The sequence below is a fragment of the Notamacropus eugenii genome, chromosome 1, assembly GCF_028372415.1.
Source record: "Notamacropus eugenii isolate mMacEug1 chromosome 1, mMacEug1.pri_v2, whole genome shotgun sequence".
Taxonomy (NCBI): domain Eukaryota; kingdom Metazoa; phylum Chordata; class Mammalia; order Diprotodontia; family Macropodidae; genus Notamacropus; species Notamacropus eugenii.
Window position 1 is genome coordinate 353,027,680 of NC_092872.1, and position 15,266 is coordinate 353,042,945.

The 15,266-nt window shown below is 39.4% G+C and overlaps 1 long non-coding RNA gene across 1 annotated transcript in view; it reads left to right on the forward strand.

Annotated features, from left to right (window-relative positions):
• Window positions 1-13,962: 13,962 nt before the first annotated feature.
• Window positions 13,963-15,266, forward strand: part of LOC140518249 (uncharacterized) — a 53,835-nt gene continuing 52,531 nt past the window's right edge. Inside the window, exon 1 of the long non-coding RNA XR_011971881.1 lies at window positions 13,963-14,339. This is a non-coding gene — a long non-coding RNA (uncharacterized lncRNA). The remainder of the gene's footprint in view (window positions 14,340-15,266) is intronic.

Below are 15,266 nucleotides of genomic sequence, written 5' to 3' on the forward strand. Positions count from 1 at the left end.
AGTATTCTCTCTGTTTCTTTTTCCTGGTTGCATTGCTATAGCTTGCATTTTTAACACTATATTAAATAATACTGGTGACAATGAATGTCTTCACTTTTACTTCTGATCTTACTGTAAAAGACTTTAGTTCATCCCTATTACATATAATGAAGGTTCTTAGTTTTAGATGTATACTATTTACCATGTTAAGGAAGGTTTTTACATTTTTGGGGTTTTTTTTTGCATTTGCATTGATTTAGTGATTGTCTATTATTTTCTTGTTTCTGCTTACTTCACTCGGCCTCAGTTCAAAGTAATGTTCCTATGCTATGAATTCTTCATATTTCTCATTTTTGCAATGCAGTGTTATACTACATTTGTACAGCACAATTTGTTTTGTTTAGCCATTTCTTAATTGATAGACTTCCACTTTTCATGTTTTGGCTACTTCAAAAAATTCTACATTAACTACATTCTAATTTGGATTATAGTCATCTCTCATCTTCCCTACTAAACTGAATTTTGTGAGAGCACATACTCTAGCAAGTGACCTGGTACAGTGGAGAGGGAGTCAACTTGGAATATGTAGCCCAGATTGTAGCCTTAGTTCTGAAATTCACTAAATGAAGCCATTGACAAGTCACTTGACTTTTCTGAGTCTGAGTTTCACTATATGTAAAATTGTCACAATACATACTTCTGCAATAATAACCTGGCTCCCTGGGTTCTAGGGAATAGAGTGGTTACCCTCTCCTACTAAGGGAGCCCTAGCTCTAGTTGCATGTGCGGTACTGTGTTCAATCCTGGGGGACCTTAAGCTTCTAAAAGGCTTTTAAAAAAATTGTCTTTGCTCCTTTATACCCTCACACTGTAGCTATGACTCATGTCCTAGATGTCCCCAACATGGCGTAGTGAAATGTAGATCATGTATAGAACAGCTGTTTATTCCTTCTCCGTAAATGAAATACTTTAGACACAGAAGGCATTTTGTAAGGAGGAAGATAAAGGGTGAAACTATAAGTTGTCTCTCCTTTTAAAGTCTATTAAGTAAGTGATTCTTCCTTTCTTGGTGGCCAATAAAGAAAGTACTTCATCATCTTAAAGGGCAAAGTCCTTCAGTACTGAGCCACAGCCCACATGGCCCACTGGAAGTGACCCAGGGTCCTGCAGATCAGAATTACATTTTTCAGGAACCTGTGATTTTGTCAGTATGGTATGCCTTAATCGATGGTTCCCGAGAATTTATGTAACCAAAAAAATTCATCATCTTATGATGAACCTCTCTGAACATAATGAGGATGCTTTTCATTTGATAGATAAGCAGCCCCATGTGGGACCCTTTCTAGCTTGGGGTGACCCACCAAAGCTTGTGACCCTATGGCATTGTCCTGGAGAAACCAGGGTCACCTTCATACTACAAGGATGAGACCAAGGAAGGCTTGAATAAAGGGGACATAAACATATTAAGTGTATCATGAGGTTATAAGGAAGAGATTCTGCAACCCTTAAGCTGCTACACAAATTGCAACTATAAGCACTCTACAGATGTGAAGTTACTGTTGTTTTTAGAGTCTGGATAGAGACTGGTCCTTAGGTTCATTGATAACGGAACTCTTAGATTAGAAAAATACATTTACCAATACAGGTCAATAACTTTTCTACAAATGATAGTTTTATAGAGTTGCCTAGAACACTGAAATATAAAATGATGTGCCCAGGGTCATATAGCCAATTTATAGTGAAGGTAAGACTTGCAACTTATTTTCTGGCATTGAGAAACTGCTGTTTGACCCCTTTGTCACACTGTCTCTAATTATTATGAATAATTGCTAATGATTATTATTATTTCATTTTTGTATTCATAGTGTGGACACTGGGACCCTCATATAGCATATACTTACTAAGTGCCGAATGCACGACATTAAATTTAATTGAATCTAAGAAAATAAGAGTTTTCTAACTCTAGGTTGGCAGGGGTTCAGTTACAGGAAGGGGGTTATTGCTCTGGAGGTTGTGTGAATGTGGGGGAGGAGAATGCAATGTGATTGTCAGGAGATATCAGAGAGATCAGTGCAAAGTCTTCCTGGAAGCCAGGGAATAGACTCCAGCCTGAGAGCCATAGGCATGAGTCAGTTCAGTTCTGGTCAAAAGGGTCTGGTTATTGGGTTGGAGTTTTTATTCCCTTTTGGCAAGTGGAGAAGCACTCAGAGGATTAGAGTAATTGAGCTGGAATGTAGAGCATCTTTCTCAGAGAGGTCTTTCTTACTAATGAGGGCTAGAGATAGCCAGGCCTTCCTGAGAGTCTGTGGGGAACTCCTGGGAGGCCAACAGTAAATATGTGGGAAATGGGGGAAGTCCCTCTTTCAGTTTCCTTCCCCTCAAAGAACCTTAGAATCACAGAATATAGAGTATTAAAGGGACCTTCAATCATCTGATCTTATCCAAAACTTATTTTACAATGAAAGAAACTGAGGCCCAGGGAGGGGAAATGATTTGCCCGGGGTCTTATAGAAAAGTCATTGTAGAGCTGAGACTGGAACCTTGAGTTTCCTGACTTTCTGGCTATATTTGTTTCCTGCTTGCTGACATTCTGGGCTGCCTGCCATTCCTACATGGCTGAGCCAGACAGTTACTGCTGTTGTTGTTTCTTCTTCGTTTTCGAAGAGGACCAGTGGTTATCACAGGATGGTGCCTTGACTTGTGTGTGAATTAGGTTTAAGTGAGGTAGAGTTGCACAAAGTCCTCAGCCTCACTTTCTCTTCTAGAGTCATAAAAGTCTAGTGGCAAGACAAAAGTCAGCATATCGGGTGATGACCTGGCATGCAGTGGGCAACCTTGGTGTCTTCGATGCCTGACCGAGCTCTAAGTGCTCCATGGTGCCTGCTTCAGTCAGTTTCATGGCTGTTGGAGCATACTGTTCTTATCTACCCATTCTACCAGAGCAAGTCTTCATGTGGTTGGGGGCAGGGTAGGCATTCTCTAACTCCCCAACTGTGAGACAGACCATAAAGGAGCGTTTGAGGAAATTTTTTACTTGACTAGGGGTTTGTCACTTGTTTCCAGTAACCGAGCAGTTGGGGACAGGAAATCATTTTTCATAAGTGAAGAATGCCTTTAAGAGATTTTTCAACACACTTTTGCTAAACTCCTTCCATGTATATGGTTTTATGATAGGCCCTATGGAGATACAGAGAGGAATAAGACATGGTCTGTCTCCCTAAGGAGCTCACACTTAGTAGGGAAGATAAGACAGGGGCACAGCTAGTGAAAATATGTAGGAGGAATATAAAGAAAATGATGTAAATTCAGATGGAGGAGAGATTACTATTTTTTTCTGGGAGGATCAGGGATGACTTCGGGAAAGAAGTAACATTTAGGTAGAATCTTAGGGTCTGGTTAAGATTTTGAAGGACAGATATGGCATGGATGACAGGTTCCAATGAATTCTCTTTCTTTTCAACTCCTTTAGTTTCTATTGGATTTCCTCGTGAGCCAATGAGTTGCCCACCACTGAAAGTGTCTAAGTAGACTCTGAATGCCCACTTGTCAAACATGCAGAAAGGATTCCAGTGTTAGGAGTAGGTTTGGATTAGATGGTCTTGGAAGTCCTTCTCAACTTGGAGGTTCTATGATTCATTTGTTTAAAAAAATTAAAAATGCTAAAGGCAAACAGAAAATTTGTAATTATTGTCAGAATAAACTAGGTTTTCAAATTTCATTTACCAAGCTTGACCAACCAAGTTATATAGAATGCATTTTTATGTTCTTTAAGTTAACCAATGTCTTTAAACAACAAACAGTATTGCTCATTTTCCATTTTCCCATCAAATTTCCTTTTTCATGAAAAAGAAAATAAATCACTACTGTTTTACCCCATGAGTTCAAGAATTTGGACAACCTGACAAAATTCCAGAAAAGGACTGTGCTTTACAGTAATACCCTTAATTGAAATTCCCAGACCCTAGGGCCTTGGCCACTAGGCTGAGTTTCTTCCAAATTTATTCATGTGGAGCCTGTCACTCATTTTCTGGCTCTTGCCCTCTTGTCTGTCCATTGCTTTCCTTGAATCAGTTGTGGGAAAGCTGAGGTCTGGTCCATCTGGAGCTAAATATCACAGTATCTTAAGAGTTAGATTGAAAAAGGAATTGAGAAATGAGGTGGTCCACTCTCCTTTTTTCAGAAATGATTTGCTCAGCTTGTAAGTAACAGAAAAGGGATTCAAACACGTCTTCTGACTTTGAATCTAGTTGCTTTATTTTCCATTTCATACTTCCTCTTCTTTAATATGTGGTTGCTTAATTTCATCCAAATTGAAGAAAGATCTGTAAGAGATGGTATTTTTCTGGCAGCACTGGGGAGACAAAACACATAAAAAGTTAACAACGCTAGTGAGAGAATCACATTATCTTGGAATATCGAAACTAGGCCAGCTTGGTATAATGCAGAGATGGGGAAGCTGTGGTCTTGAGGTCACATGTGGCCCTCTAGGTCCTCAAAGGTGGTCCTTTGACTGAATCCAAACTTCAAGAATTCTTTAATTAAGAGGATTTGTTCTGTGAAGTTTGGGTGGGGTTTGTTCTATGAAGTTTGGATTCATTCGAAGGGCTGCACTTGAGGACCTAGAGGGCCACATGTGGCCTCAAGGCTGCAGGTTCTGCATCCCTGGTGCAGTGGAGAGCAAACTGGATTTAAATCTAGGGGACCTGGATTCTAATTTCAGCTCTGACATTGGTAGCTATGGGAAGCTAGGGGGCACAGCGGAGAGACCATTGGGCTGGAATTAGGAAGACTCATTCTCATGGGTACAAATCTGGCCTTAGAGACTTACTAGCTGTGGAACCCTGAACAAGTCACTTAAATGTTAGCCTTGATTTTTCTTAGAGAAGGAAATGGCAAACCACTCCAGTACCTTTGCAAAGAAATCCTCAAATGGGGTCACGAAGAATTGGACAAGATTGAAATGACTCAATAACAACAAAAATAACTCCTGTGTGACCTTAGGAAAATCTCTTAACATCTCTGGACCTTAGTTTCTTCCTCTATAAAGTAAAAGGGTTGGACTAGATAAATTCTAAAGTCTTCTCAGCTCCAAGGATCACAGAACCATAAAATATTAGAGTGGAAAGGGCCTTAAATCACAAGATTAAAAATGTTTTAGAGGCAAGAGATCTTAGAAGCAAGGGTGTGATGGAGCTAGTTCAGATTGGCTCATGATAACTAACTGTTTACTTTTCATTTTGAGCATTTACAGTTCAGAAATAGGTATATGCTACAAACCTCTCTGATTTATTGTTCTGTTAATTTAGACGTAAGAAAGTGAAGGAGAAAATGCTAATAATGCAGACTAAGCTTAAAAGTGTGTCGGGGTACTTCTTTCTCTCCCCCTTGGAAATCTGGTTGTTACATATAAAGTGACATGCCCTTTCTCAAAGGTTATCTAGTTCAAAGCCCACATGCTTTTGCATAAGAATCCTAAAGCCAAGAGAGAAGAAACCCCCTGCTCTAGGTCACAAAGAGCATTATTAGCAGAGAAAGGTATTGCCAAAATGACAGAGGGGTCAATAAAGCTTCGGTCCAGAGTGAGAAACACATCGGTGTCTGCTAGAGTCAGAGTGCTCATAAAAGAGGAGGAATTTAAGGTTGGTTAGCTATTGTCAAAAGACTGAGATGTGTGTGGCCTTTTTAAGCTGGACACACATGAAAGCTGTCTTTTGGTTGATGGAACTAGCTGCCATTTGCAGTCTGTCACTTTTTGGTCCTACAGAAAAGAATACTTTTATCTGCAATAAGATGACCTGACTTCAAATCCTGGCTCTGCTTCTTTATACCTACACGATCCTGAGCAAGTCATTTAACCTTTATAGGACTCAGTTTTTTCATCAGTAAAATGAGGGGGGTAGTTTTGGGTGGACTCTGAAATCCTTTTCAGTTTTCAGTCCTTATGACTTGGTCTCTTACGTTTCATCTTTGATGTCAGCTAATTTAAACTAATGGATGACCACATCAAACCTAGGAAAATCAGCACATTTTTTATAACTTATTCTCCTTCTTGAAGAAAGCAGATACTGAATGTCGCAGAGCTATAGAAAAGGTGCCACAAATATAGGTAAATGATGCTCAAGTTCTAATTACGATTGCAACCCTTCCAAACCTTTTGAACTGGGCTCCCTAGCCTTTCTCTCAATGAGATTCTGGAGTCCAGCTAGACTTCCCACATTGGTCAGTGTCACTGGCCACAAGGTGGCCACCCTACTCCACAGTGCCAATTGACATTTTCTGATGCCTTCTCTAATCCAAGTCTTTACCTACTCACCTTTTCATTGATTTCCTCTCTGTAGGTAAAAACTCCCAAATCCTACCAACTCTCGAAACTAAGAACTGACTGATAAAGATCTTCCAGCTTCCACTGCCTCTCCCACCTCCAGTCTATGCCTACTTTCCTCTCTGAATTCCTCATTTAAAATTCTTGTTTTCAGCTCCTGCCCTCAATTAGCCCCATGTCTCTTTTATATCCGTTTACACTTGTAGAGTCCTTAAAAAATACGTTGTTTCTGTGCATGGTGCTATATAAACTGTGGTACCAAGGGACTAAACAGACCTAGTCCTTGTCATGTAGGTTCTCATATATGACAGATTCCTCTGAATTAAGCAGACAAGGCTCTGCCACTAGCGGCTGTGCAACCTTTGGAAAATCTCTTTCCCTCTCTAGGATTAAGTTTTTCACATCTGGAAAAATAAAGGGGTTGGACTACCCCCTTCTAGCTCTGACATTCTGACAGTTTCCCTTCAAAGTACAATCAATACTGAGACCTTAGACATTCACATAAGAACTACTCATTATAGTTGGCTTTAGTTTTATTTTAAGAAGGGAAGAGTAATATCCTTAACATATGCCTGAACGTAATCTAATGTTAACTCATTAATACTCTTATAGTCTGACAAAGTAAGCTATAAGAAGCTGAATAATGAAATTAAATTACACTGGGTCTCTAAAATATACTGTTTTCAGGTGTCTCAAAATGTTTATAAAATATCTTAATTTTATAGACTTAAAGTAATTGAGTTATATTATATTTCATCAATTTTTGCATATATGAACCCCGAAAGTCTAGAAATAAAGGTATTAGCACCAAAAAAAGGTCCTTTCTTTTTCTGCCTTTCTGCGATTGTGATAACAGAGGTAGCCCACATTTCTGAAACTAAGATTTGCAAAGTATCTTTCTCACAACAACCCATATAAATATTACTATTCCATTTGATAGGTAAATTTGGATGGACAGAGGATAATCAGTTAACTTGGGGTTTATGGATTTCCTCCCTTCCCTTCTCTTCCCCTCTCTCCCTTATTCTCCTCTCTTCTCCCCTCCCCTCTCCTCCCCTACTGTTCCCTCACCTCCTCTCCCCTCCCCTTCACTCCCCAAACTTTACATCTACTGCACTCTGAAGCACATAGATTGGACAACACTAGGCCCCTGCCCAAGCTCTACTTAAGGTCTGTTTTCTGGACCCTCCTGGCTTAAGAGTGATTATCAATAGTAACTGTTGCTGTTTCCCTCCCAGCTTGATGTAGTTATTTTTCTTTGCATCATTAAAGGGGCCATTCCCTGATTACTTCTTAAACAGGCCTATTCACTGAATGGGTGTTACCTCACCCTAAGTGAGTATCTGAACAGACCTTGGCCTAAAGGGCCCAAGGTCTCCCAGTGCATCCTGGGTCATCTCCAGTCATCCTGATGAATATCTGGTCACTGGATTCAGATGGCTCTGGAGGAGAAGTGAGGTTGGTGACCTGCACAGCCCTCCTTCACTCAGAACAAAGTCAAGTGCAAGTCATGTCATCATTTCTCTGATGGCGTGTTCTTCTTTGGCAAAGAAGGACAAACACAACAACAATCTGAAGGAACTGAGGCTCTAAGCGATATAATGATTTGCTTATAACCAACACAGAATAATTCAAATAAAAAATAAAGATTAAATATTGAATATGTTCTGGTCCAAGGTGAAGTTGAATTTTAGTCTGATAAGTGGGAGAGACTTGTGGGAATGTCATGCTTATACAGTGTGATTAGGGCAATTTATCACATCCCATATTTTAGGAACTACTCTGGAAATCTCAGGGAAATTTATGTAGTATCCCCACTTTTTTTCCTGGCACCAATTCTCCAGAATATCAGATAAAACCTGTCCTATAAATCCTGGTCAATTCTCTTGACATCACCAGCTCAACAGCATTGCTGCTAATTATTAATATATTGAGTTTAATTAAAGATTTTTATACTATTTTACATTTTTAGCACAAAATGTCCAGTGGTTTGTTCATAGCAGGCATTTGTAAATACTTGATTAATTGATTAATACAGGTATTTGACAGTATCCTTTAAAATTACTAATGCTTTTTTGGTTACATGACCTTCATTTCTGAACATTATCTCTCTTCTCTCCATTATTCAACAACAAGGACCTTTAAAACAGATTTAAAAAAAAAGGGAGGGGACAGTTTAATAAAACCAACTACGATTTCAACTCTGTATTCCAGACTATAATAATTTTTTCCTTTTTTGAATTCATTGAATTAAAATTTTCCACTTAATTAATATCAGAGTGGTTCTTCCCTCTCTTTTCTCAAGGAGATCAATATCTGGCTCACCACCTTCCTCTTTTGTCCAACCCTTGCCCTTACCTCATATTGGGGGCTTCAGTATTCTTATTTATGCTTCCTCAAAATTCCTGATTTCTTAATTCCTCAATCTCCCTAAATACCATGACCATTATATCAGACACACATAGTTATGGACATACTTTGAATCTTATCTTTACCCACAAGCATTCTACTTCCTTAAAAAAGCAACCAAAACCAAAACCAAAGAACCAAACCAAAACCCCACCATCTAATGTTCCTCTTTCTGATAGTAATCTTTTATCATCAATATCTCATCAAAACCAATATCTTCACCTTTCTTAAACCTATTCTTGAACACATTATGACCCCTTCCTCAATAATTCCACCCCTCAATCCTTTTTCAGGCCATTAACTTTTCTCTGCTTCTTTCCTTATCCCAATTTTAACTCTACATCATCATCACCATCAACTCTCAAATTCCTTACTAAACCTCAGCCCTGGATTTCTCCTTTCATCTATATACTTCCTCTATTCCTGCTCATATGCACCTGAACAGAAATAGAAGTACAGAACAATTGTGCTGAATGAGTACCATTCATATGATCCAGCTTCAGTTGGCTCCTCATTATATACAGTCAGACAATCCTTTTATTACTACCTAGTTTTAGTCTCTCCCAGAATCTGTTCCAAAGCTTATCTTCTCTCCTGAAGTCTTCCATCACTTTTCCCTCCTTACTTTCTTAGATGAGAACCTTGTCTCTTGCATTATTAAGAAAAGTGAGACCATTTGATCTAAGTTCCCTCTTCTGCTCTTTTCAAATCCTCTTGACATCTCATCCCACAATTATTCCTTCTTTTCTCAAGTCTCTGACAAAGAAGTGGCCCTTGTCCTTGCCAAAACCAATGTCTCTCTATATTCTCTTGATGTCATTCTCTCCTACCTCCTTCAGAAGATTGCATTGGTATCTTTCTATCTATAGGTTCCTGCCCTGCTGCCTTCAAATATGCACAAGTCTTCTCATCCTTAAACTAAGAAAAACTTCAATAGATCTTCCCATCCACTCAAGCTAGCATTCTAGATCTCTCCTTCCTCTCTTAATCAAACTCCTAGAAAAAGTTATGTAGTCATTTCCTCTTTTCTTCAATGCCTGGCAATTTAGCTTTCATATTCAACATTTAACTTACCTACTCTCTCCAAAGTATCAACAAATTTTTTCTTAGTTGTGATCCAATAAGCATTTACTATGGTCCAAGTATTGTGCTAAGTACCAGGGATAGAAGAAAAGGTGAAAATAGTCTTTTCCTTTGAGGTGCTAAAAATTAAATGGGAAAGACAACCTGTGAATACTTTTGTCCAAATAAGATACATAATGGATAAATTGGAGGTGATGTCAGAACGAAGATTCTAGCTTTAAGTGGGATTGGGGAAAGCTTCTTCCATAAGGTGAATTTTAACTGACACTTGAAGGAAACTAGGGAATTCAGGAGGCAGAGATGAAGATGAGAACATTCCTGGCATGGAGGACATCCAGTGAAAATGCATGGAGTTGGGAGATGTAGTGTTTTATATGAGGAACAGCAGGGAGACGAGTGTCTTTCGATTATAGAATATACAGAGGGGAGTAAAGTAAATATTTGTGTAAGAAGACGGGCAAGGTCTTTGGAAGAACTTTGGAAACCAAACAGGATTTTATATTTCTTTCTAGAGGTATTAAACACTGAAGTTTTTTGAATAGGGTGGAGGGAGTGCAACATGGTGAGACCTCTATCTGCTTGTCCCTGCTAGCTATGGTTGAGATCTATACATAACAGAGAGATGGATTTCTTCAGTTTTATCTTACAGAGTAAAGATGAATTATTGACTTCACAAAAGGCACTGACCTGAGTCATTTCATAGAGTTAGGAAGCATCATGATTATTTTTGTTCTGGTCTTCTATTGAATAAATGCAGGAAGAATGTATCCTAAATGAACCCCCCAAGTGAAGCCTGACTGTGATATGATACCTTCATTTTTGATATATGGGCTGACTTGCTCCAGTTCATGCTGTCAAGTCTAGGATTTCTGTAGTGTGGTCACCATTATGCAATTACAACTCTCTACCCTATCAAGGTCCCAGGGGCAACTTTGGTGGGATTGTCACTCCTGAGCCATAATAAAGTGCTTCCCATTTACCAAAAATCAATCACCACAACACTCTTAATTATTAAACATTTACTTACTTATAAGTTCAATATTTATTTGCCAGAAGACCAAATCAGAAAAAGCAAAAATAATCATAACACTCTATCTGTAAACCTGGATCAGACTGGGTCCATAGAAGAAACTACACATGCACTTAGAAACCTAGCAGGGAGGCAGATGAACTAGCAGGCCATTATTCTTTGGCCCCTTCAGTAACAATCAGAACCACATGAAGGTAATTTTCTACCAGCACATTTCCTTCTAGTGCTTAATGGTAAAGCTGCTTCTTTTCTGCTCTGGATCCAGTGGAGCAGGACCAAGTTCTTTTTGTCCACAGCTGTCCTTAAGAGTGCTCTGAGAAACAGTGTTACACTCTTTCAGCAACAAGTAATTCCATTAAGCTGTAGCATGGCTAAGCTTCTCAGATCTTGAAGGAACAGAAAATTCTGATTTCATTCTCTTCCCACAAGTAAACAGAGTTCTCAAGGGGACAAAAGAAGGTGATGCAACTCTCACTATTTCTCCTTCACAAACCAAACAATAAAGGGCAACACAGGCATCCCTGAGAAGTTTCCCCTTTCTCACTCTAGATGGCACCAGAGAACAATTGCCCCAGGAGCTTTTCGTAGAGCACCAAGATTCAGCTCTCAGTCAGTGAGCTTCTAGTAGCTATCCAGCCTTTCTCTAGCTCTTCAGTAAAGTAATGCCTTTCTTCCAAACAGCAAAGTTTGAGGAAAACAGCTAAAAAAGTCAATCGTCTCTTCTGAAAGCTATGTCTTTTGTCCCTAGTTTGTTGTGATTGCTCATGTGCTTGGTTCATTGTCCTACTTCTATCTCTCTTTTTTAAAAAATTTATTTATTTAACTTTTAACATTCATTTTCACAAAATTTTGGGTTCCAAATTTTCTCCCCATTTGTCCCCTCCCCCCACCCCAAAACACCGAGCATTCTAATTGTCCTTATCACCAATCTGCTCTCTCTTCTAACATCCCTCCCTTCCCTTGTCCCCATCTTCTCTTTTGTCCTGTAGGGCCAGATAACTTTCTATACCCCATTACCTGTATTTCTTATTTCCTAGTAGCAAGAACAGTACTCAACAGTTGTTCCTAAAACTTTGAGTTCCAACTTCTCTTCATCCCTCCCTCCCCACCCATTCCCTTTGGGAAGGCAAGCAATTCAATATAGTTCATATCTGTGTAGTTTTGCAAATGACTTCCATAATAGTCGTGTTGTATAAGACTAACTATATTTCCCTCCATCCTATCCTGCCCCCCATTGCTTCTATTCTCTCTTTTGACCCTGTCCCTCCCCAAGAGTGTTGACTTCTAATTGCTCCCTCCTCCCACTGCTCTCCCTTCCATCATCCCCCCCACCCTGCTTATCCCCTTCTCCCCCATTTTCCTGTATTGTAAAATAGGTTTTCATACCAAAATGAGTGTGCATTTTATTCCTTCCTTTAGTCGAATGTGATGAGAGTAAACTTCATGTTTTTCTCTCACCTCCCCTCTTTTTCCCTCCACTAAAAAGTCTTTTGCTTGCCTCTTTTATGAGAGATAATTTGCCCCATTCCATTTCTCCCTTTCTCCTCCCAATATATTTCTCTCTCACTGCTTGATTTCATTTTTTTAAGATATGATCCCATCCTATTCAATTCACTCTGTGCTCTCTGTCTCTCTGTGTGTGTGCATGTGTGTGCGTGTGTGTGTGTGTATGTATGTAATCCCACCAACTACCCAGATACTGAAAAGTTTCAAGAGTTACGAATATTGTCTTTCCATGTAGGAATGTAAACAGTTCACCTTTAGGAAAGTCCCTTGTGACTTCTATTTGCTGTTTACCTTTTCATGCTTCTCTTCATTCTTGTGTTTGAAAGTCAAATTTTCTTTTCCCCTCTGGTCTTTTCATCAAGAATGCTTATAAGTCCTCTATTTCATTGAAAGATCATTTTTTCCCCGGAAGTATTACACTCAGTTTTGCTAGGTAGGTGATTCTTGGTTTTAGTCCTAGTTCCTTTGACTTCTGGAATATCCTATTCCATGCCCTTTGATCCCTTAATGTAGAAGCTGCTAGATCTTGTGTTATCCTGATTGTATTCCCACAGTACTTGAAATGTTTCTTTCTAGCTGCTTGCAATATTTTCTCCTTGACCAGGGAACTCTGGAATTTGGTCACAATGTTCCTAGGACTTTCTCTTTTTGGATCTCTTTCAGGCGGAGATCAGTGGATTCCTTGAATACTTATTTTGCCCTCTGGTTCTAGAATCTCAGGGCAGTTTTCCTTGATAATTTCATGAAAGATGATGTCTAGGCTCTATTTTTGATCATGGCTTTCAGGTAGTCCCATAATTTTTAAATTGTCTCTCCTGGATCTATTTTCCAGGGCAGTTGTTTTTCCAACGAGATATTTCACATGATCTTCCATTTTTTCATTCTTTTGGTTTTGTTTTGTGATTTCTTGGTTTCTCATTAAGTCATTAGCTTCCATCTGCTCCATTCTAATTTTGAAAGAACTATTTTCTTCAGTGAGCTTTTGAACCTCCTTTTCCATTTGGCTAATTCTGCTTTTTAAAGCATTCTTCTCCTCCTTGGTTTTTTGAACCTCTTTTGCCAATTGAGTTAGCCTATTTTTCAAGGTGTTATTTTCTTCAGCATTTTTTTAGGTCTCCTTTAGCAAAGTGTTGACCTGCTTTTCATCATTTTGTTGCATCTCTCTCATTTCTCTTCCCAGTTTTTCCTCCACCTCTCTTACTTGATTTTCAAAATCCTTTTTGAGCTCTTTCATGGCCTGAGCCCATTGAATATTTATTTTGGATGTTTGGAATACAGAAGCCTTGACTTCTGTGTCTTTCCCTGATGGTAAGCATTGTTCTTCCTCATCTGAAAGGATGGGAGGAGATATCTGTTCACCAAGAAAGTAACCTTCTATGGTCTTATTTTTTTCCCCTTTTCTGGACATTTTCCCAGCCAGTTACTTGACTTCTGAGTTTCCTCTCCACACCCACCTTGCCTCCAGTTCTGCCCAGCTAGTGCTTGGGGTCTGAGATTCAAATGCTGCTTCCCAGCCTCAGGGCTCTAGGTAGGGGTGGGGTTGCTATTCAGTGTGAGATTAAGTTCAGGTGCTCAGGTGGGGGCAGGGCCACCACACAGGGCTTAGTTCCCTCAAGGGGTTTATGTGGAGACTTTCAACAAAGGATCCGGGCTCCTGCCTGCTTTGGGAGCCCCTTCCCTCTGCTGCCTCTGCTGCTGCCTCCCGAGGGGCCTGAGTTATGGAGACACCCTGCTCCTCTCTTGGCAAGCTGAAAAGACCCTCTTACTGACCTTTGGCACCTGTGGGTGGAGGGACCTGCGCTGTTGCTGGGGATTCTGTCCCTGAAGCCTGCTTGGATCTGTTCCTCTCGGTGCTGTGTGGTCAAGGCAGGGCTGGGCTCTGCTCCAGGTCTGGTGCACAATGGACCTTTCGTGTCAGTTTTTCAGGTCTCTCTGGAAAAGAAATCTCTTCCACTCCATTGTTCTGTGGCTTCTGCTGCTCCAGAATTTGTTGAGAGTTCTTCTTTACAGGTATTTTACGGGCTGTGGGTTAGGAGCTAGCATATGGGTATCTTTCTACTCCTCCACCTTGGCTCCTCCCTCTCTATCTATCTCTTACTAAAGCTCCTTCTCAAAGCTTTTCCTCCTGTTTGCTTCTTAATTCTATCCTGTGCTTCAGCTCAAAGCTGAAGTCACTGACTCATCTTTACTCTGTGAGGTAAAACTCAGGAAATCCATCTTTCTGTCAGCTAGGAACCCAATAGTCACAACATAATTTTCTCATAGTGCCCAGTTATGTGGTTTATAATTTTGCCACTTATAAACTTCAAACCTCTAACAATAATAACTTGCAAATGATTTGACAGACTACAGCAACTTCATTCCTCTGTTTCAAAAATATATATTCTCTCAGTACAATCATTGGTAGGGCAGTTCCTTATTTGGTTTTCAGAATAGTTCATGCCTTTCCTCAACAATTTATCTGAGAGACTCTCTTCACAAGTCACTTTCTATCAGTTTTCTTATGGAAATTTGTATTTTTTCTGTACCTTTTTCAGCAGCCAAACTGTTCACATATGAAAATAGTAGTATCTTGTATCTGAATTCTTCATATTCTTTGTTAAAGTTGCAGTAATATTTTATTACACTGCTATGCCACATGTTACTTAGCTATTTCTCAAGTCATAAATTTCTACTTTGCTTCTAATTCTTTGCTACTTCAAAAAATGAATGTTCAGCAAATTGGACTTTGGTAGAGAGAGGTAGAGAATCCGATATCCTGAGATCTTCCTAGTATCCATTGTTGGTTGAACCATTTGGATTAATAACATTTCCTATTATGTGAATACAAATAAATGTGCCTATAAATGATAATGAATTCCATGGAGAAAAACACTCAATCAAAATGCCAAATGAATACCAAATGTTATCCTAACCCCAAGTCATGATTTTAAAAGT